Source organism: Hypanus sabinus, chromosome 27 (assembly GCF_030144855.1).
Source record: "Hypanus sabinus isolate sHypSab1 chromosome 27, sHypSab1.hap1, whole genome shotgun sequence".
Taxonomy (NCBI): Eukaryota; Metazoa; Chordata; class Chondrichthyes; order Myliobatiformes; family Dasyatidae; genus Hypanus; species Hypanus sabinus.
In genome coordinates this window covers 16458706-16481443 of record NC_082732.1, presented here as the reverse complement: position 1 = coordinate 16481443, position 22738 = coordinate 16458706, and the positions used below count along the sequence as shown (strand labels likewise).

General features: G+C 39.7%; 1 protein-coding gene across 3 annotated transcripts in view; it reads right to left on the bottom strand.

The window, feature by feature from the left end:
* The window catches only part of cdc42 (cell division cycle 42), a 30846-nt gene extending 10071 nt beyond the window's left edge, over positions 1-20775 (bottom strand). The window contains exon 1 of one of the 3 annotated variants that reach the window (XM_059951800.1): positions 20666-20775. The gene's annotated coding sequence lies outside the window, so the exon portion shown is untranslated. The other 2 variants (XM_059951801.1, XM_059951799.1) reach the window with 2 other exon arrangements.
* Between the last annotated feature and the right edge of the window lie 1963 nt (positions 20776-22738).

Genomic DNA, 22738 nt, shown 5'->3' with positions numbered 1-22738 from the left:
ATCCTCATTGGGAATTTTCTTCCAACAGCATGGACAAGATTCACTCAAGTTGCAAACCAAAAGCAATTCAGATCACCATTACAAAAGCTAGTAGCTTTTTTTTCCCCCCAAAAAACTTGCAGGATGGTTTAAAACTGTTTCTAGTGAAGCAATGTGGCCCACCAAAATGCTATATGCCATTTGAAACTACTCAGCCATACCAATAGTAAGCAGGTCAAATTAAAGTGCTGCAGAAATTGAAACAATTGGATTATATGAATGTTTATGAATTTTAAAAGATTATGTGCAATATCGCTAACTCTAGGTAAGCAACCAATCAGCAAATATTAAAGATCAAGGAAATATCAAGCACATGAAATGAAGCACAATACAGATGTCATGCCACAATTAGTTGAACAACAACTTTTATATTCACAGTGGCTGATGATCAATACCACGTGCAGGAAAGATAGCAATGAATAGGTCCATCACTTAATATTAAGTTATGGAACCCTCTCAAACAGGCATCAAGACAGATCCATTCTTCAGAATCAAATTCCAACATTCTCTTCCAGTATTCTAAACAATGTTGGCTGATCTACCAACTACAAGATAAGCAGGAATGGCTGTTTGGCTATCAAGTTTGCCCCACCATTTGATCCTGGCTGATTTAATTCTCTCAACCTCATTCTCCTGCTTTCTCCCAACAACCCTTGGGACACTCTTACTAATCAAGAATTTATCAAACTCCACTTTAAATAAACCCAAAGATTCTATAGCTGTTTGCAGCAATGAATCCCAGATTCACCATCCTCTGGCTAAAGAAATTCCACATTTCTGTTCTAAAGGAATCTTCATCTGCTCCGAAGCTGTGCCTTATACTACCAATACTCTCTCTAAATCAGAATCAGCTTGTATCACGAAATGTGTTAATTTAGCAGCAACTGTACCAAGCAATACATGATAAATGTAGAATTTAAATATACACACATATTAAATAGTTAAATAGTAGTGCAAAAATAGAAATAATGAAGTGAGGGAGTGTTTATGGGTTCAATATCCATTTGGAAATCAGATGACAGAGGAGAAGAAGCTGTTCCCAAAATCACTGAATGTGCCTTCAGCCTTCCTGATCGCAGCAATGAGAAGAGGGCATGTCCTGGGTAACAGAGGTCCATAATAATGGATGTCGCCTTTCTGAGGCACCACTCTTTGAAGGTATCTTAGCTACTAAAGAATACCCTAGTTTTACAACTTTCTGAAGCTTCTTTCAATCTTGCACAGTAGCCTCTCCTCCCCATACCAGACAGTGATGCAGTCTGTCAGAATGCTCACCACAGTACATTTGTAGAAGTTATCCACTTTCAACAGGCCTTCCAATGTTCATAAACCATTCTAAAATCTGGTAAATGTGTTCCAGAATCAACTGTGTGGGTCTTTAAGCTCTTGCACCTCCTCCTTCATGATATTAATAAGAGTGCATGCCTCAGGGACTGAAGGTCTATCAATAGAGTACTGTTGAGGCTAGTAGTAAAATTATTTTTGTAATTCTGTCTTGGATCCTAGTGATGACTTAGGATTTTAGTGAAAATAGATATCCATCTTGCAACTTGGGTGAGACTGAAATTCTTTTTATTTGGAGAGAAATCCTGGCACCAATGATAAAGAAATTTTTAGGATTAAAAGAGGTCAGATGGCAAGTAGAATATGCAGTGTCAAATGGAAATCTGTGTAGACTTGATTGGTAGTGTACATACATCTGCAATTTTAGACCAATTCGAGCTCATATCCAATTGTTTAGATGGTTTGAAACAATGCAAATACATGTCTTTGTGTACATTTGCAGTTGTATAGAAGTATGCAGTTGAAACAATGTTCATTTTTTCAGTTGAGCACTTAAATTGGATCCAAACTGACCCGTAGAGCCTACATTAGCGAAGCATACAGATGAGGATTAGCTACACCAAATCCAAAGCTCTAACAAAGAACCAAGTTCCATTTTGGTACTTTAACTGGAATTTGGTCATCAAGATCTTGAAATTCAGTAGTCTGCACTGATGCCTGTTGATTACGATCTTGGTTTGCATGCTAAAAGCCGATGTTAAGACAACTACACAGGGCTTTGATCCAAAAATAACCTTTGCACATTTTCTCTGCTTTAAACTTGACAGTAATTCCTTAGCTGCAAATTACAATCTTATTTGTGTATGGGAAAAACTAGAGCTTCCAGAAACCCAAATACAGAACAATTCATTTACTGGCAGGCTACATCTTCAACCACCAGCTTTGAAATAAAAGATCTTTTAACAAATTCATATGAGCTCTGTTCAATGCCATTTCCCTAGTGTCCTTTCCCAAAAGCTTGTTCAAAAAAAAACACTGATAAGTAAGGTAGCAAAAGTTGGGATTGCACAGTTGATGTGAACTTATAAAGGTATGCTTCAACTCCAAATTAGTTGGTGTTTGAGGATGCCAAATGACAAGCTGACTGGTCTCTGGTTCTACTTTTTCTCTCATTCTGTTAACAGTAGAGTTAACTTGTTACCTCTCAATTTGAGAGTGTTATTCTAGCACCCTTGGAAATGTTCTCACCAGCCTAGGAAAGTAATTAGGCAAGCATACTACCAGCACTCAAGCTGATCTTTAACTAGCATCAAACAATACCATTTTCCATTACATCCCTTGTCACTTGTTCAACAGGTCACTGCAGTGTTTCATTTTGAGAAGTACCATTTACTATCTAGATAAACTTTCCACCATCCCTCTTCCCCCACCCACTTCAAGCATCAATATGTCCAAACTCAAACTCCAGAACTAAAGTTTAAGTTGCAGACACTCTCTCGTCAGTCTGAGCATAGCCTGTTTCTAGGTGTGAAAAGTGCAAGTTCTTCGAACAGAGTAGAACTTGACAGAAAATTGTTAGACCAATATTGCAGTACCTAACTGAAGATCAGGCTTTGCTGTTGAATTATAAAGAGGATGTAATGCTGAGGCTTTAAGGCTTTGATCAGACCACATTTTTGGAGTACTGTGAGCAGTTATGAGTCCTCATTATCCAAAGTTGGATGCACTGGCATTGGAAGTTTACAAAAATGATCCTGATGTATGAGCAGTGTTTGATGATTTTAGGCCTGTACTTGTTGGGACTTCTGAAGAATGGGGAGGGGGAAAATAGCATTGAAATCTACTGAATATTGACAGGCCTAGATGTGGAGATGGTGTCTCTATTAATGGGAGTCCAGAACCAAAGAGCATCTTTTAAACAGGAATTTCTTTAACTGGAGGATAATGAATCTGTAGAATTCATTGCCACAGATGATTGTGGAGGATAAGCCATTGGGTATTTTTAAAGCAGAGAGAGGTTGATAAATTCTTGTCTAGTAAGGACGTGAAAGATTATGGGGAGAAGGCAGAACAGCAGGGTTGAGGGAGAAACAAATCAATATTCAAATGGAGCAAACTTGATAAGCCATTTTGTCCATTCTGTTATCTCTTACAGTCTTTAGTAGATTCTGTCTACATGTCTGACCATGGACATTCACACTTCACCCTTCTCCCATCCTTCAAACTGCTCACATTCCCCAAATAGGCACCGTTTTTCTTGTTCCTCAGCTCACCTCCCTTTTTTCTCCAAGCCAAATCTCCAGCTACTCTTTCTCAAGAGGCTACTTTTAAACTACATCCTGCCTTCTGCAGGCCTGCTTCCCACTGCCAATCTCACCTAAAGCCGGCACACTAACCCAGGTTACCCTAATAGTTTACCATTGTTTGGTTCTAAACTTTTAGTTCTTGAATTCACCAATAGCAGTCTCAAGTTTGAACTAGTAATCATCATTGCATTAATGAGTGACTCAAAAAAAAATTAAAGTGCATTTGGTGATGAGGATATTAGGACTAACAGAATATTGAATGGGCAAAGGAGTGTAATAAGACCATAAGATATAGGAGCAGAAGTAAGCCATTTGGCCCATCGAGTCTACTCTGCCATTCAACCATGGGCTGATCCAATTCCTCCAGTCATCCCCACTCCCGTTTTCACCTATACCCTTTAATGCCCTGGCTAATCAAGAACCTATCTCTGCCTTAAATAAACCCAATGACTTGGCCTCCACAGCCACTCGTGGCAACAAATTCCACAGATTTACCACCGTCTGACTAAAGTAATTTCTCCCCATCTCAGTTCTAAAAGGATGTCCTTCAATCCTGAAGTCATGCTTTTTTGTGCTAGAGTCCCCCACCATGGGAAACAACTTTGCCATATCTAATCTGTTCAGGCATTTTAACATTCTGAATGATTTTATGAGATCACCCCTTACTCTCCTTAACTTCAGGGAATACAGCCCAAGATCTGCCAGACATTCCTCATACAATAACCCTTTCGTTCCTGGAATCAATCTCTTGAATCTTCTCTGAACCCTCTCCAACATCAGTAATGAGGAGTGAAGCTATTCACTTTAAATCTGAAGGCATGATAGCCAAAATGGAAAAAATGAAGGATATTCTACATTAAATTGAGATTATTCATATTGAAATGCAAGATACTGAGGAGGCACAGCAGGGTAAATGTTCACTCTTCCACTTGTAGAATTCCTCAAGGAAGGGAGTGGGAAGAAATTGTTTAAATGTGGTGGTGCGTCCGAGAGTGAATCTCTAGAATACTCTACTGTAGAAAGTTGTGGAAGCTAAATCACTGGGATATTTGGAACAAAAATTAAAAATTCTTAAAGTTGTAGAAGATTGGCCATGATATTTAACAGCAGGGACAGCTTAAAGGACTGAGTGCCTTGCTCCTATTTTGTGTTCCTTCGTTAACTGGCTGCACGCATGTTGATTTGAAGCTCATTATCAATAAAGCAGTGTTAATGCATTTTAAGGGAGCAAAAAAAAGGAATAGCTCACTGATCAACCCCCTCCTCATCCGAATCCACTTATTGCCAGCTTTTATTCCACCACGTTTTATATTGACTATTTCCTCACTACTTTGTCTAGAAAATGAAGGGCCTCAACTCAACTCTTCCACAGATGCTGCCTGACCTGTCGAGTTTCTCCAGTGTAGCTTTTTCCACTACTCCACATTGTAGCATCTGAAAACTCGTCTCAAGCTTGCGACTCTAGTGCTTTTATTTTCAGCTACAGATTTCAGAGTGCTGAAAACTGTTTAATAAACACTGAATCCTAATTGCTGTAGAAATTGGGTTGCAATATCTGGTGAATGCAGAACTGAAATATATGCCCTGACGCTTTTTGGAATTGTAGAATGCTGCTTATTGATCATGACCCCTCCTGCACTCAGTGAAGGTTGTTGTTTTTTTTTAAAATCATCGGCAACTTGAAGATTGTCTGTAAAAATCAAACTGTACAGTTACATTGCATCAACCCAGCTTCAAAATTTAATAGGTCTTGTTAGATAGCTTCTTTTGAATTTCGTAGTATAGCAGTTAACGCAATGCTTTAATGTCACTGGTCACTGTTTGGGGTTCAATTCCTACTGTTGTCTGCAAGGAGTTTGTACCTTGTGACCACATGGGCTTCTTGCATTCCAAGGTGCATAGGTTAGGCCTAGTAAATTGTGGTCATCCTATGTTGGTGCTGGAAGCATGATGATACGGGCCAGATTTTGACTGGTCACTGATGCGAAGTAACACATTTCACTGCTTTGATGTACATGTGACATTACTAATCTTTAATCTCTTTGTAACCTGGTATCATTTTTAATTTTTATTTGCAGGTACAGTGCAGAATAAAGCCTTCCGGCTCAACAAACTACACCATCCAGCAACCCACCTAATTAACATAGCCTAATCACAGGACAATATAGAATGACCAGTTAACCTACTAATCAGTCGGTCATTCACCTGTTGGAAGGGAAATCAGAGCACCCAGAGGAAACCCATGCATTCATGAGGAGAACATGCTTATGCACAGAGGCAGGAATCAAACCCCAATTGATGATTGCTGGCCTTGTAAAGCATTGGGTTAACTGCTACACTACCATGCCATCCTTGGAAATTGAGAATAAACTATCCAATCTGGGTATACTTGTATTAAATTTTGAAGCTGATTTGGTTTAAAGAGCTGAAATTTTAAGGGCCTTAGCTGCAGAAATGTAGTCTACTCCCATGGTCTGCAAATTGCTTAAGTTTTAACCTAAAATAGTTCTTGGATTTGAAAATACTTCCAAGGCCCCTGCACTGGCTGTCTCTCTTTACTTGTTTCATCTTTATAAACAAATATGTTCCTCCAAACCGGTCCAGTCTGTGTAGTTCTCTTTAAACTGTTGGAACAACAGCTGTGTGAACCAAGTCCAGTAAATTTCTCTCCCTTTTGCTTTGGGTTTATTTGGACTCCAAAGTTTTTGGCCAGTCTCGCAGTGATCAAATCAAATCAAACCAAACACTTCAGTGAAGTATTTTGCAGCACTTGTGAAGGCCTTATACAGTGGTATGCAAAAGTTTGGGCACCCTGGTCAAAACTTCTGTTAACGTGAATAGGTAAACGAGTAAAAGATGACCTGATTTCCAAAAGGCATAAAGATGACAATTCTTTAATATTTTAAGCAAGATTACTTTTATTTCCCTCTTTTACGGTTTCAAAATGACAAAAAAGGAAAAGGGCCCAAAGCAAAAGTTTGGGCACCCTGCATGTTCAGTACTTAGTAACACTGCCCTTTGGCAAGTATCACAGCTTGTAAACACTTTCTGTAGCCAGCTGAGTGTCTTTCAATTCTTGCTTGGGAGATTTTCACCCATTCTTCCTTGCAAAAGGCTTCTAGTTCTGTGAGATTCTTGGACTGCCCTGCATGCACTGTTCTTTTGAGGTCTATCCACAGATTTTCGATGTTTAGGTCAGGGAACTGTGAGGGCCATGGCAAAACCTTCAGCTTGTGCCTCTTAAGGTAGTCCATTGTGGATTTTGAGGTGTGTTAGGATCATTATCCTGTTGCAGAAGCCATCCTCTTTTCATCTTCAGCTTTTTAAAAAAAAACAGACGGTGTGATGTTTGCTTCCAGAATTTGCTGGTATTTAATTGAATTCATTCTTCCCTCTACCAGTGAGATGTTCCCCATGCCACTAGCTGCAACACAAGCCCAAAGCATGATCGATCCACCCTTGTGCTTAACAGTTAGAGAGATGTTCTTTTCATGAAATTCTGCACCCTTTATTCTCTAAACATACCTTTGCTCATTGCGGCCAAAAAGTTCTATTTTAACTTCATCAGTCCACAGGACTTGTTTCCAAAATGCATCAGGCTTGTTTAGATGTTCCTTTGCAAACTTCTAACACTGTATGTTGTGGTGAGGACACAGGAAAGGTTTTCTTCTGATGCCTCTTCCATGAAGGTCATATTTGTGCAAGTGTCGCTACACAGTAGAACAGTGCACAACCACTCCAGTGTCTGCTAAATCTTCCTGAAGGTCTTTTGCAGTCAAACAGGGGTTTTGATTTGCCTTTCTAGCAATCCTACGAGCAGTTCTCTCAGAAAGTTTTCTTGGTCTTCCAGACCTCAACTTGACCTCCACTGTTCCTGTTAACTGCCATTTCTTACTTACATTAGGAACTGAGGAAACGGCTATCTGAAAACACTTTGCTATCTTCTTGTAGCCTTCTCCTGCTTTGTGGGCATCATTTATTTTAATTTTCAGAGCGCTAGGCAGCTGCTCGAGAAGCCCATGGCTCTGATTGCTGGGACAAGGTTTGAAGAGACAGGGTATTTATAAAGCTTTGAACTTTACATCACCTGGCCTTTGTTTCCTAACGATGACTGAACAAGCCATAGCCCTAACAAGCTAATTAAGGTAAAAGTTATCCGAGAGCTCAAAACTCGCGGGGCGCCCAAACTTTTGCCTGGCGTTCCTTTTTGCTCCCCACTCTAAAATTGTACAAAGCAAAAATAATACACTAATCTTGCGTAAAATGTTGAAAAGAAAGTTTCATCTTTAACTTTGACTTTTGGAGATCAGTTCATCTTCTACTCACTTAACTGTTCACAGTAACAAATTTTGACCGGGGTACCCAAACTTTTGCATGCCACTGTACAAGCAAGCTGTTCCTTGTATATGCTCTTTGTTTGTCAACAATAAAGGTTATTAGTATGAAAACACCCAATCTGAAAATTATAAATGATTTGAGCAATAGCTATTAAAACTAGCACGAGCTGCATTTAAGCTGCCTTATGAGATAACTTGCAGTATCATTAATGTGCTATGATATATGCAGAGCTTCAGCATTTCTACTTGTTCTTAGACTAGAATGTTTGCATTCAAGAAAAACAGTAGTTAAAGGCCTTGGGGCTGAATTGTGAGTAATTAGTTCACTACTGAAATATGCTGCTTCAACTATACAGAATTTGGTTGAACATAAATCAGCCAATATCTGATATTATTGGTGATGAACCACCTGGTAAATTCTAGACTGATTACATTTGTACTGAAAATTGGTACTTCAAGTTTGATCATATTTAAGTACTACATAACATTTCTCACCACATCTTTCCACCCCCTTAACAGCAAAGGAGTTCTTCTTGTCCTTGCCTCCACCCCAAAAGCGTCCACATACAACACATTATTCTCCACAACTTCCACCATATTCAATGGGATCCTACCACCAAACATGTCTTTTACCTCCCCAACTCCCATCCACTTTCTGCAGCTATCACTCCCTCCATGATTCCCTGTCCATTTGTCCTTCCCTACTAATATTCCTCTCAGTACTTAACCCTGCAAGTGGTTAAAGTGCTAGAACTATCCATTCACCACCTCCTTCACTTCCATTCAGGGCCTCAAACAGTGCTTCCAGGTGAGACAACATTTCACCTGCAATTCTGCGGTCATCAATTATGTCTGCTGCTCCTGATGCAGCCTCTTTGTTGGTGAGGCCCATTATCAATTAGGGTACCGCTTATCGAGCATCTCTGCTCCATCTGTCAAAAGTGGATCTTACTGGTGGCCGAACATTTTAATTCCCATTCTGAATTGTCAGTCCATTGCCTCCTCTTGAGCCACGATGAGGCCACCCTCGGTGGAAGAACAACACCTTGTATTCTGTCAGGGTAGTAAGCCAATGGCATGAAAATCAATTTCTTCTTGCGCTTTAAAAGAAATTTCATTCCCTCTTCTATCCCCCACTGTCCCCTTACCTCTTCTCACTTTCCCTAGATGCTCCTCCTTTCCTTTCTCCTCTGGTCCACCTTCCTCTCCTATCCTTTACTTTTCTCACCCACCTGGCTTTACCTATCATACAGCGATCAGTCTTTCCCTCCATCCACTTTTTATTCAGGTGCTATGCCCCCTCTTTTTCCAGTCCTGAAGAAGGGTATCGGTTTGAAACAGTGACTGTTCATTCATTTCCATCAATGCTGCCTGACTGGCTGAGTTCTTCCACCATTGTGTGCTGCATAATATTTCTGCTTGTTTAACTTGCACCTCTTACTCCACATTTTCTTAGTGTACAAATGCAGTGACCCATTTTAACAGTGGATGTTTTCATTAAGTTAGTGCACTTTACCATTGCTGCTATCCTACAGAGATTGTAGAGAAAACTTGAAACTCTACAGATGCTACCGGTACTAGTTTGTGGGTGGGACTGTAATATGAAGCTAGTAGCAGTCGTACCTTGCCATCTCTTAAGATGCCTTCAGGTTATTGCCTATCAACTAACACTAGCTCTTAGTATTATGCTTGAAACTTTATGTCAGTGGTGTACTTTTGTCACTGAATTGAAGGTATCTGATGCAGTTACTGATGATTTTAATCTTATTGTGCCTCCATGCTGCAGTGTTGAGTGAATTTTGCTTCCTTTTCCCATAGTATTTGCACAAGACAGCTGTTTGTACATTTACTTTTGGGCAGGATGGGATGTTTACAGGAATGGTATGCAAAGCATGTTTCATGTTTGTGCCTTTTTCAGTTGATGTTTACAGTGGGATATCCAATTCCTTGCAACCTAACTAGTTTGCACCGAAGCTTGTCAACTAGCATCACCAGCTTCAACAAATATTTGCCAGAGTGCACCATAGCAGAGACAAGAGATCTATCTTTTGGTTTTGTGTACTTGGCCAGGGATACAGATATCAAACACTATTTACATTAAACCAGATACTTAACTACTTTGGCTCTGTCTAATAATATTATCATGCTTTAAAGATAATAAAAACCATGATATGCATTTTAGAACAAGTTGTGCTTGACTTTTTAATATTTAAAAAGGATGACTATATAGAACCTGGGGTTTCAAAGAGCACTACGCCATTGACTGTGCAGCACTTCAAACTATTACAAAGGTGAATAGTAGGCATTAATATTTTGCACACAGTATTGAACAGTATTCTAATGGGATCATTGGGACCCAAGTTTGTAATTTGCAGTCTTATTTGATTGTAAGCTTCTTATTAATTCCAGTGTCATTAAATAAGATGGAAAACTTGAAGTCTACTTGATCACTTCAATTTAGATGCACAAATGGAGAAAGTCAATTTTGATGTTGCTTAAGGTCATTTGGTTAGAAAGAATAAGGCAGTTTATTCAATAAAAAATATTAAACCCAAATTTTAATTACCTGGTAGTTTTAATACATTCCAATAGAGTGTCAGGATAAACATTGGGGTATTTCTTAATTCTTGGTATATTTTACTAAATCAACTCCATGAAAACCGGCAGACCATCAGGAAAATGACCTTGTATATTTAATGCAGCAACAGGAATTAATGCTGTACACAAATTTCAACCCACTGATCTATTAAATGCTCATCCAAAAGGAATTTTTCCAGCTTATAATAGATCTATGCAAATTATCTGTAGCTCCAGGAAATAAAATCCAGAGACGAGTTGAACGCAATTTATAACCAACATGACTACTTGAAGCTGTGTTTTTATAAAGTATCTAGAAGAATAAAGATGCAGTCAAGAACTACTGTTACCTTAAGCATCCAACTAATGCTACAAAGTAGAAAGTTGCCCAAGCTTGTTATACAGAAACTAATATCCAAATGCTATTTTAAATATCTTTGGTTTTCTGCAATATTTGAACTTCCATTTTTGCTTACTGTGTTAATTTCATACACACATAGAGATGCTCATCTGTAGCAACTGATCTGAACTACTGAATAGTAAAAATGTAATAACAAAATGTAGCGAGTACTGCTAGACCAGGGTTTCTTAAATTGGGTTCTGCAAAAGGTTGTGATATACCTTCACACTACTCGAAATGCTACTGCTTGCAGTGGTGGGCAGTAACTGAACAGCCCCATTAGCAAACTCATTAGAGGACTCTCAACTCAGCATGGCAGTGCACAGTAAGACCGTGTTTTTTTGGCGAGTCCATTCTCAGTTTTTGACACGAGATGGGGAGGACATTGATGATTGATAAGCGCTGTACTGCACAGAGGGGAGGATGGTAGGCTGATGAGGAGCATTCAGTGTGTTTTCCGAACGTTAAATGGACTCTCCCAACTTGGGCCAACTTGTCTAACCCTCCCAAATTACCTCCCATAACTTCCCCTTTCATCATATGAACCAGTTGAACAAGTCTCTGCAAGGCCCTGGAGAAAATGTTTTGACTTCAAGTGACAAGATTCTTGGATTTAAAAGAAACTGAATCTTTGGGGGAGGGGGGGAAATCACGTTGTAGGAAATCCTGAAATGTTTCCACTGCTGCTTGGGTTGAGAGTGAAGGAGGATATCAAAAAGTCTTGTATCTTATTGAAAACCAGCTGGAAGAAATACAGTACAAAATTGAATAGCATTTTTCCTCTTTCAACACAAGTGTATGAATGGATGGGGGACCCCGTCTCCAAATTTTCTGCTCAGCCTGAGACCTTCCCTTTGAGAGAAGAGAGAAAACTTTGAGCTGCAGTCTGAGCGTGCACTCAAGATGAGATTTACTGACCTACCCATGGACAAGTCGTGGATTTCTGTGAGAATATCCTGCCATTCATAGGAAAGCAATGCTGCAGTTTTAAACTTCATGTGTGAGCAAGCTTTTTCTTGTTTAACAAGCATAAGAGCAAGGACAGAAATAGTCTCATTTCAGTTGAAGGTGAAATCTGTGAGAGCTCATCTCAAGTTCGACCCAGAATTGAGAACTTATGCAGCAAAGAAAAAAGCACAGGTTTTATAAGCTAGGCCTATATTTGAGCCTGATCATGTAAATTAGTAAATGTTTTCCCCTCCCAAGGTCTTGAATAAAAATGTATCTTGTTATATTCTTATTTATATAACTTTGTCCCAAAAAAAAACATAAGCCAATGTCAATAAAATCTTCATGTTGTAAATAGTGTTAATTATATCAATTTACAATCTTTATTCAAAGCAAATCTACCAAGCCTACCTTCAGAAAAATTAAATCCCATTTTGGCTTAAGCCAGTTACTTAACAGAAAATTATTATGTTTGCTAAAGTTCTCTAAAATTTATGAAAGGGAAAATTTTCTAGGTAAGCTAAGCTTGACTACCTGTTTCCACCCCCATCCCAAGAAAGGTTGGCTAAAAATTCATTCTCTGCTCAAGAGCATTGACAATTGTTTTTGGAACTTACTGATCACACTAACATACTGTGAGCTGTTGATAAAATATATATACACACACACACACTTTTTTTTAAACACATTGGAGCTCCCCGAGACCTGAAAATTATTTTACAGGTTCCTCCAGGGCAAAAAGGTTGAGAAAGGCTGTGCAAGACTTAACTTGCTTGTTTTGAAGGACAGAGGAACCATCACAAACTCCCCCAGCCCCCAATGATCCTGTGCTTTCAGTGAAGCCAATGTATGAATATCTTTTGTGTGGGGGAGGGTGAACCCACAAAAAGAATTTGCCCATCTCCACAACAGCAAATGGCATTTCACTGGCTCTTCACTCAACCCTGGAGCATCTGGACAGCAAACACACATACATCAGGATGCTCTTTATTGACTACAGCTTGGCGTTCAAAACCATCAACCTCTCAAGACTAAACAACAAGCTTCAAGAGGTTGACCTCAATACCACCTCACTTGCAAATCCCTATCAGCTTGGATTGGCCACATCATCATCTTCACAATCTCCAATAGCACAGGTGCACCAGAAGGCCATGTGCTTAACCCCAGGCTCTACACTAAGCAGAACTCCAATACCATATTCAAGTGCATGGATGACACCACTGTCATAGGCCAAATCAAAGGTGGTGATGAATTAGCATAGGAGATTGAAAATCTCGCTGACTGGTGCCACAACAACATCTCACTCAATAAGATGAAGGAACTGATTTTTGACTTCATTAGGAAACCAGGAGGTCCATGAGTCAGTTCTCATTGGAAAAATCAGTGGCGAAGAGGGTCCGCAACTTTAAAATCCTCAATGTTATCATTCCAGAGGACCTGTCCTGGGCCCAGGAATTATGAAGAAAGCATGGCAGCACCTGAACTTCCTGAGGATTCGACATGCCACCTTGATATAAGCTCTATGGAAGTGTGGAGGATAGTACATTTATTGGATGCATCACAGCCTGGTACAGAAACACCTTTAACAGAAAAATCTTACAAAAAGTAGTGAACACCGCCCAGTCTATCACGGGTAAAGCTCTTGCCACCATTGAGCATATCTACACATAGCATTCTTGTAAGAGAGCAACATCCGTTATCAGGGACACCCACTAACCTGGCCGTACTCTCTTCTCACTGCTGCCATCAGGAAGGTGGTAGGAGCCTCAGGACTCAGACCACCAGGTTCAGAAACAGTTACTACCCCTCAACCATCAGGCTCTTGAATTAATGGGGATAACTTCACTTGCCCACTGTTGAAATATTCCCAAAACCTATCAACTCGCTTTCAAGGACTTATTTCAATCTCATGTTCAATATTTATTGTTTATTTATTTAATATTGTTACTTCTTCATTCTTTGCATTTGCAGTTTATTGTCTTTTACACACTGGCTCTTTGCCCAGTTGGCACAGTCATTATTGGGTTTACTTAATATGCCTGCAAAAAATGAATATCAGGGCTACATGTTGTTGTATGTACTTGATAATAAATTTACTTTAAACTTGGCACTTTTAGCATTTGTAGCTACAACTACATTTGGTTATGTATTGTGTCCACAAGCAACAACGGGTATCAAATTATTAAAAGCTTTGGTTAAAAAAAATTGCAGTTCAAACAATGCATGTCCTTACTAGAACAGCCAAACATGGCATTCCTTGGAGTAGTATGTATAGCTGCAATCTATTAAGTTGCATCAAAAGTGCAATTTCCTCCAAAGTGCATTGCGTCTGACAATAACAAATGCTCCAACACAATTACTCATTGTTGTTAGTGCAAAACTTCCTACTTGCATACTTAATTTCTCTAATCTACTCAAAACTGATTAAATATTTGATTGTTTACATAAAGGAACCATGTCTGGTAAAGTAGTCAATGACAAAAGCATGCAAAAATTAAGCACGTAGTTTCACCTAAACCTAGTAATTCAGCAATTTACTTTAATCTCCATGTAACAATTCACTCAGTACAAAATCACAGTAAAAGGGCTTGAATTATTTTTTTTTAAATGATACTAAGAACATCAGCATAATGCCTCACTGTAACATGTATATCAACACAGTAAACAACAAGATACAGGTTATCAATTCACAGAACAGATGGCGGGACTCTGGTCAATTATGATTCAGTACATGAAAGCCATAGGCTTTCACTACTGGTGTACTATAGTGATCGTCAACCCACCTTAAAAAACCCACCCATGCAATCCAATAACAGTTCTGCAGTATAACCTTTATTAAATCAGAAATAGTGACTTCTTTTAAAAAAGCATTGCAACTTACCCCCAAGGTCAGAGCCCTCCTCTGAAAGCCTGTGATTCCAGGTACAGAACAAACCTCTACACACCCAACCCCCAAGTTTCATCCCCCTTCCACTTACTCCATGTGTCCACTCTCTCCCTGCCCCTCCTCCAATGCTCCCATTTGTCCACCCCACCCCTTTTACTAAATTTAATCAGCCAGCATGTTATCATTTCCCCTATTCCCTCCTCTATGTTCTAATTCATCATTCCTCACGTGGATACACCTACCAATTTCCAGCCATTGCCTATCTCTTAACTTTAGACTGGTCATTACCTCTATTCTTTCAATGCAAATGAAGGTACTCAACAAAACCTTGAATGTCCATTTCCTGTACAGATGCTGCCTGATCTAATTTCATCCAGCAGCCAATTTTTTGATAAAGATTCCAACACCTACAATCTCACATCTAATAATCTTAGATTTCCTCTTAGATTTCACTTTCACGCCTTCTAGCCAATTCTAATGTTCTTAATATCTGTTACACTTTCCATCATCTCCTGAATTAGTCACTGAGGTTTCACATTTGGTAGTCCCATTTATTTGACAAAAATGTTTATTGTGAACCACTTATTGCTTCAATATTATCTTGCCAGCCAGTATCTGGTACAAGTTCACTTGCTGAACAAAAAAACAAAAATTGAACTTTACTCCAGTCCTCTGTATTAACACTAGAATTAACTGCTAATTTGATGGTGACACTTGTTCCCCCAATGAACAACATTTCATCTTCCCATTTCATTCACACATACAATCCAGAACCACCCTCTACAGAACTACTGTTGCTGCTTCCTCACCCAACATGATGGGTTTGGTATAACAAAACTAGAGCTGCAAATGCACTCCCAGTGCAGAACAATTGGCCAAATAATTCACACGTGCATATTTTAATAGCCACTTAGCCTCAGTTGACAATTCCATTCCTTCGCAGTTAGAATAGTTCATAAGCAGAACAGATAGAAGACGATACAAGTATGAAGGAACAGATAGGGGATTTAAACATCCAAGTCACCTGAAAAGGGCGAGACAGGAAGTCACAGACTGCATTATCAGATATCAAGAGCAGAAGCTTTCACCAGGTACTTGCACATCTACAGCAAGAGTAATAATGTCCAGTTCTGGTCACATTATAGGAATGATGTGATTTCACTGTAAAGAGAGGACAACGGCGTACTGCCTGGAAATTTTAGCCAAATTCAGATTAGGTCAGAACAGTTTTCTTTGGAATGCAGACAGTAGCTGAAGGAATAATATAAACTGGCCAATAAAATGAGTACAGCCTATTTCACTCACATAGATCAAAAACCAGGAGAGAATTTTTTTTTTAAATGCAGTACAATAACATTTAAGCCAGCAGGTTGATAAAGAGTGGAACTCTGCTTGTAAAGAATGGCAGATCCAGAAACTTCCACATTTTCATGCACTTGAAGCACTGTGCCTATGGGACAGTGAATAAAATGCCAGAGGCTAGACCAGATCCAACAGATTTCCCAGGTAATTGCAATGGCCAGAGTATTTTACTGTTTTTATAATTTCACCCCTCAAACATTAATCAAGGCCCAGAGGATGTGTGGATCCAATGGGCTAAAAAAAAAGATGTAGTAAAGCTAGCTGAACCACTGCCTCCCATCCCAACCTGGGGTGCTGCGTCCATGGAGCTTTTGCATTTGCCCAATGACCACTCAAAATCCCTTCCACTTTTAGCGTATAGAGTGGTAGAATCTGAGGGGGGTTGGAAAATGCTTTTTTTAAAAAAAAACTTTGCCCCATGATTAGTGCAAAATCTATGGTTTTGGGCTGAAAAAAACCATTTCATGCAGTACCTTTTCATGGAGAATTAACAGCAAGTGCAATTCTTCAGCTTACAATCACCCAGAGAGCAGTCAGAAATTACATTCTTCAATTGGGATAGGGCTTCCATTTTGGTGGGTAATGACACACAATTGCTGAGGCAAGCTAGATCAGCACTTTCCCACTAGTGCGCAAAGAAAGTGGCACAAATATCAGAAACCAGGTCAATTCCTTTCAAATTTCTACTCCTATTCTCTCCAACCTAAACAATTGCCTGTGATAATTTTAAACATTAATCCTTCAGACACATGTACATATTCAAAGCAAGATCATACAAATTGATTAATCATAGTACAAGCCTTAAAAAGAACCATTTAACAAGACCTGGTAAACTGCCCAGATGAAACTTACTCAAGGTGTGCACCCTATTTAGATTTTTTCCTTAAATGCAATCATATAATACACCTCAGTAATTGGACTAAATGTTAAAAATACAAAATTAGTCCAGAAGAGTAACCCAAGAGATGAATAATTAATGGAGAGGTGCAGCAGTTAGGGAGCCCAATGGCCTCCTGCTGTTATTATTTCTCATTCCAATTTTGCACATTTCTTGTAAACTTCATAATTTCCCATTCATGAAAGTGTTGCACCAAAATTTGCTAAGGCAGACAAAAAAAACAGCACTCAAATGCAAAATAGCTGATGGACGAGCGGGAGAAAGGTCACTGCAGTCAATAAAAACATTTATGGAGCAAAAAGATTTCATGAAACTCACATCTGCTTAACACTGTAGGCCTCAATATCAAAACTGTCTGTGATGAGGTCACGTGTAAAGTACGAATAAAAAAAGGTTGTATCTAGACAAACTTGCAGCCTCAGTGCACATAAGGCAACTAGACAAAAGTCTATGGATTTAAATTCCAAATGTAATGGTAAAGGCAATTTTACATTAAGTCAAATTAGTCATAAACACAAGAGATTTTGAAAATGCCAGTAAAGTAGAACAGTGTACAGAAAATGCTGGAGGAACTCAGTCATATTCGTTGTGGTCCAAGATCACCAGGCTGTTGTATTCAGCAAGTGTCACAAATATGACAATTCCTTCTCTTGGAAAAAAGTTTATATTGCATGGCAAACTTGGCCATAATCATTGCTTTGAAGAGTGCAGTAGCTGTAAAACAAGATTTTTTTTTGAATATTACCGAAAGGTAACAGAATTTACCTATAATTTTAAGCAGTATTGCTGTTAGTAACTGAAAACCAGTTTGAAAAATTAACTACACACTGCAACAATAGGAGTGGTGCAGAACTTGTATTATGGTCCAAAACCAGTGATCCAAGAAACGTTGTTGACGCAACTTTATAACTAGTCACACTGAAAGTTACTAACCACAGCATCAAGTGCAAAGTTTCCTCACAGGAAGTTGAGACTTGAAAGGACAAGCAACAATGTTGCATTTTTCTTTCATATTTTATGAAATGCATTGGAACCAATTGGGCACATTGCACTGTTCACCCAGCTAGAACAATTATAAATGTTCTCATCTTCTATTGGCCCTGAAGATTCACAAGCCAAAGCCTTCACCTTCAAAATAGGCACACTGAATAAAGCACTTTAGTGTACACCACAACTTAATAACTTTAAAGGGAAGTTATGAACTGAACAAACTTGTTCTTGGGAAGTGAACTATCTGAGGGGTTAAAGACCTTACGCAGGTTCAAACCAATTAAACAACTCCCCCTAATATTCAGCCTTAGAAAACAATTAAGTTATTACATAGGACATACAGGAATTTAGCACAGTACAGCAGCAGGTATTTTCAGCACTATGACAACAAACAAATTTCACTTATCTGCGCAGGATCTATGGTCTATTCCCTTCACATTCATGCCTCTTAAAAATGCCACTGTCATGATTGCTTCCATCACTATCCTGGCAGCATGTTCCAGGCATCTACCACTCAAAAAACCTTCCCCCTTGGTCACCCTCAAATCCACGACTTCTACTACCTGACATTGAGAAAAAGATTCTCAACTCCTGTCAGGCTTTCCCTCAGCCTCAAACACTCCAGAGAAAATGTGTCCAATTTCGTACAGCTAATATTCCCTAATAAAGGCAGCTTTCTAGTTAACCTCACCCACCCTCTCCAAAGCCTCAACACTCTTTCTGTAATGAGGCAACCTGAACCGAATATAGTACACCAAATGATCAACTTCAAGGAGGATTTAAGTGATAGCTAAAATACATTGGCAAATCACTGAAAAAGCAAGTCCACCTCTTTAGAGTCTCAACATCAGTGTTTAAAATTTATGCCCTTCAAAGATTATTGACCACATTCGCGTCATAAGCAATAAAATATTGAATTCTAATTCAATAGAATTCTAATTCTAAGTGTTACCATTAGATTTTAAAATTTCCAAACTTGACCGATGTTTATACAACCAGCAAAACAAAAAAATCCCTCCTGTACTTAACTTCCCAAAGTGAAAGCACCTAGAAATTCATGTAATGGAAGCAAGATATTCTGACGCCAATTGGATCTTCCATATGAAAATTTAAAAACTAAAGACATTAAAACTAAGCCAATTAAGTTTCAGAAACCCTTAAACAAGACTAACTTGCAAAGCATTCTACTAACTTCCTGTGACTGCAATACAACCCATATCTACAACTCATTACCAAATCCAAGATGAGTCCCATATAGGTCACAAAAGCAAACAAAAACATGGGCCCTGTATGATGCAAATCATTGTCAAAAGACAGGAATGAAGATAGTTCAATAGCACTGATTATGTACAAATATTGACAGATTTATTCCTTCCTGACAATGTCATACAATCCTTAAAGATTCTTAATCAGTAAATTGGGAAAACTAAACTCCATTGAATTACATTTCCTACTGCAGGAATTCAACAAGGGGGATGAAAAAACACAATCCATCAAGTAGATACTGTTCATCATACATCAATACTGGAAGTGGACACAGATTCCACTTTGAAAACTGCCATATTAAATTGATCAAGATGACTTTCATACTAAAAATTAGAATCACAACTTAGCAAAAACGTGTTTAAATGCCAGCCTTTGAAAAAAAATGGCCTGCTGAAATCTTGCAACAATAGAATCAGTATTTTTATATACCTTGCAAAAGTCGGTGGAAATTCTGATTATCCTACCCATTTTACAAAACTAAGGCTTCAATCTCAAAGACCTGCCATTTTCATCTCAAAAACGCTGATTTGCTCAAAACCCTATCCAAATATGATTGCACTCCAGTTTGCAAACCCTTTAACCCAAAATGACAAAATAGCACCCAGTTGCATCGCTCTAACTTCCTCTTCGATTCCTTGTAATGCGAGAACAACCTTAAAACAGGAAACCCTTTTATAAAATGACAGCGGCTTTAAATGCAGTTAAATTGTCCACAACTAGAGATGTTGCTAGTGTCAGCTGGAATTAAGGAGGAAGACGCCTACAAACTGCGGCATTTAGCGAGATGCGAATAAATAAAATGCAGCAAACACACCCCTCCCCCTTTGCACTGAATATAAAGCAGTTTGCCGAATCTCCGCTGCCGCAATAAGGCCGAAAGAGCGCACCGCCCCACCCAGTCAACTCTCTGCCGTATCCGGGCTCCGTTCGGGAGGGAGCGTTATGTTTGGGGAGGGGGGGCGTAAAGAGACAGACGAGGCAATGTCCCCAAGCCGGGTGACAAGACAGGAACCGGGCAGAGGAGCCGCCGAACCTCCAGGCACCGACCTCCATCCCTCCTTCAATACACTGAGAATGGGGAGGGGGGGGGGAGGCCCGGAGAGGCAAGCTGAGCTTCGGCCGGCCCACGCCCAACGTCTCCCGGCGTGTACCGAAACCACAGCGGGGCCAGGAAGCGAGGGCCCAGGCGTTGTGTGGAGCCGCGGTGGCAGCCGCGCCGCTGCCGCCTACCTGCTTCCATCGCTCGCCTCATGCCCCTAAGCCGAGCCTTCAGCTCACCATCCCCGATACCACAGTTCAGACAGCGGGACGAGGGGCCCACAACGGCGATAGGAACCACCGCTAGTCCCGTACCCCCAGCCTGTCACTTACCCCAACAAGACACCGACTGCACCGGGCGTTGGCAACTGCACGGGGTTTCCTGCGCTGCTTTAAACCCCTGCAGGGGCACGCCGCGATGACCTCATCGCGCTGCCTCTTCAAGGCAACCGGAACGTCGCTGTGCGTCATCACGCTGCGATTCTAAAGTTGATAGAGTAGGTAACTGGCCCGGACATTGGGATTGCTGCTTCCTGTGTCTGCAACATGCCTCGGGGATTGATGTCATCCTTGAGGCACCGACCCTGAAATGGCCTGTGTGAAGCACTTGTCATTACCTACCATGCATGACACCCAAGGTAATGCACACAATCCGTATATTCTAGGCATTAACCGCCCCCTTTTTTTTTAGTGATGAGAGTTTTTCACACATCACAAGAAAATGCAAAACCAGGAGTAAAGCACCTACTCCACTGTTCAATAACATCATACTAATCTTCCAGAGCATCATTTTCCTATTCTGTATATATATCCCTGATTCCTAAAATATACGGAAATGTATCCCGATCTGCTTTCAATGTGATAAATATCTGACCCCCCCCCCACAAAACTCTATGATAGAGAATTCCAAATATTTACCCGTTGTTAAAGAAATTCCTCGTCTCTTTATTCCTCAATCACCTCCTCCTTTTCTCAAGACTGTAAACCCTAGCTACCATCTTGCTATCATCTATCCTGTTGAGTCGTACAAGCATTTTATTCTTTCAATCTAGTCACTACCGAAATACGGGCTCATCCTGCTCAATCCCACCTCTTAGAGTAGAAATGCCTTCAGGAAAAATCTTGGCATACTTTTGCCAAACTCCCTGAATAGCAAATGCATCATTTCTTTCTTAAAGAGATTGATACTGAACACCTATCAAAATGTTGTAAGACAGATTCAACCTTGCATGTATATCCTCTTAAAATAAAGACAAATTACTGTTTATCTCTGAAAATACTTGTTACACCTGCATATTCTACCCATCAAGATCCCTTTGTGCATCTCAACGTTGACAAAATATTTGAAGGAAATGATTCTATTTCCTTCCAATAAAGTGGCAAACAGTTTTGATATGGATACTGCACTGCAGCGGCCTGTAAGGTTCTACAATGGGCTGGTGCCAGTGATGCCCAATGCACCACCTGCACCAGCCTACCTGCCATCAAGGACATGAATACAGAAAGGTGCCAGAAAAAGGTCAGCAGTAGCATGAAGGATCCTACCCACCCTGATCATGGACCCAACAGGGAGGAGGCCACATTGCAAACACAGCAGCACCACCAGGCTCAAAACCGTTACGTTCCCTAAGCAGTAAGTCTGATTAACACTTCCACCCACTAACCCCCCCCCATAACCCCCACCAGCACCACTTTATCATTTCCCAACAAGAGTCACCATATGTACAGGCGTTTCTGTGCCTAGTGTCACTTTATGACATACCATCAGTCTAGGTACATAAATACCAATGAATTTATATTTATTGTTTTTTATATTGCTGTGTTTTTTGTGCAGTATTGGATCTGGGGTAACAATTAATTTGTTCTCCTTTACACATGTGTACTAGAAATGGCATGAAAAATCTTGAATCTTAACATTTTCCACACTATATTCTATGAGTTGTGTTGTTGCCAACTTACCTGGCCTGTCCATACTATCTTGGAGCTTCTTTGCAACTTCGTCACTATTCATGTTCCCATGCACAATTGACCAACAACTATCCAAAGAAATGGAGAGAGGTATGTGTTCATGGGTATTAAAACAAATGTTTACATTAGCCTAAGTGTTAAATTTGCTTTGCTGATAGCTGAGGACAGCTGACATTGATCCAAAGACAGACAACAAAGAGAACAAGCAAGGGATGTTGCCCACGTCCAATCGTCAACTGAGCAATTGGTTTAATGTAAAGAACTATGTATTTATATAACACTGCCATGTCTCCTGTGAGACATTCCAAAATCAGAGTTCAGGTTTATTATCACTTGCGTATGTCGTGAAATTTGTTGTTTTGCAGCTGCAGTAAAGTGAAAGATGTGAGAATTACTGTAAATGACAAAACTAAATCACGCAAAATACGAATAACAAGG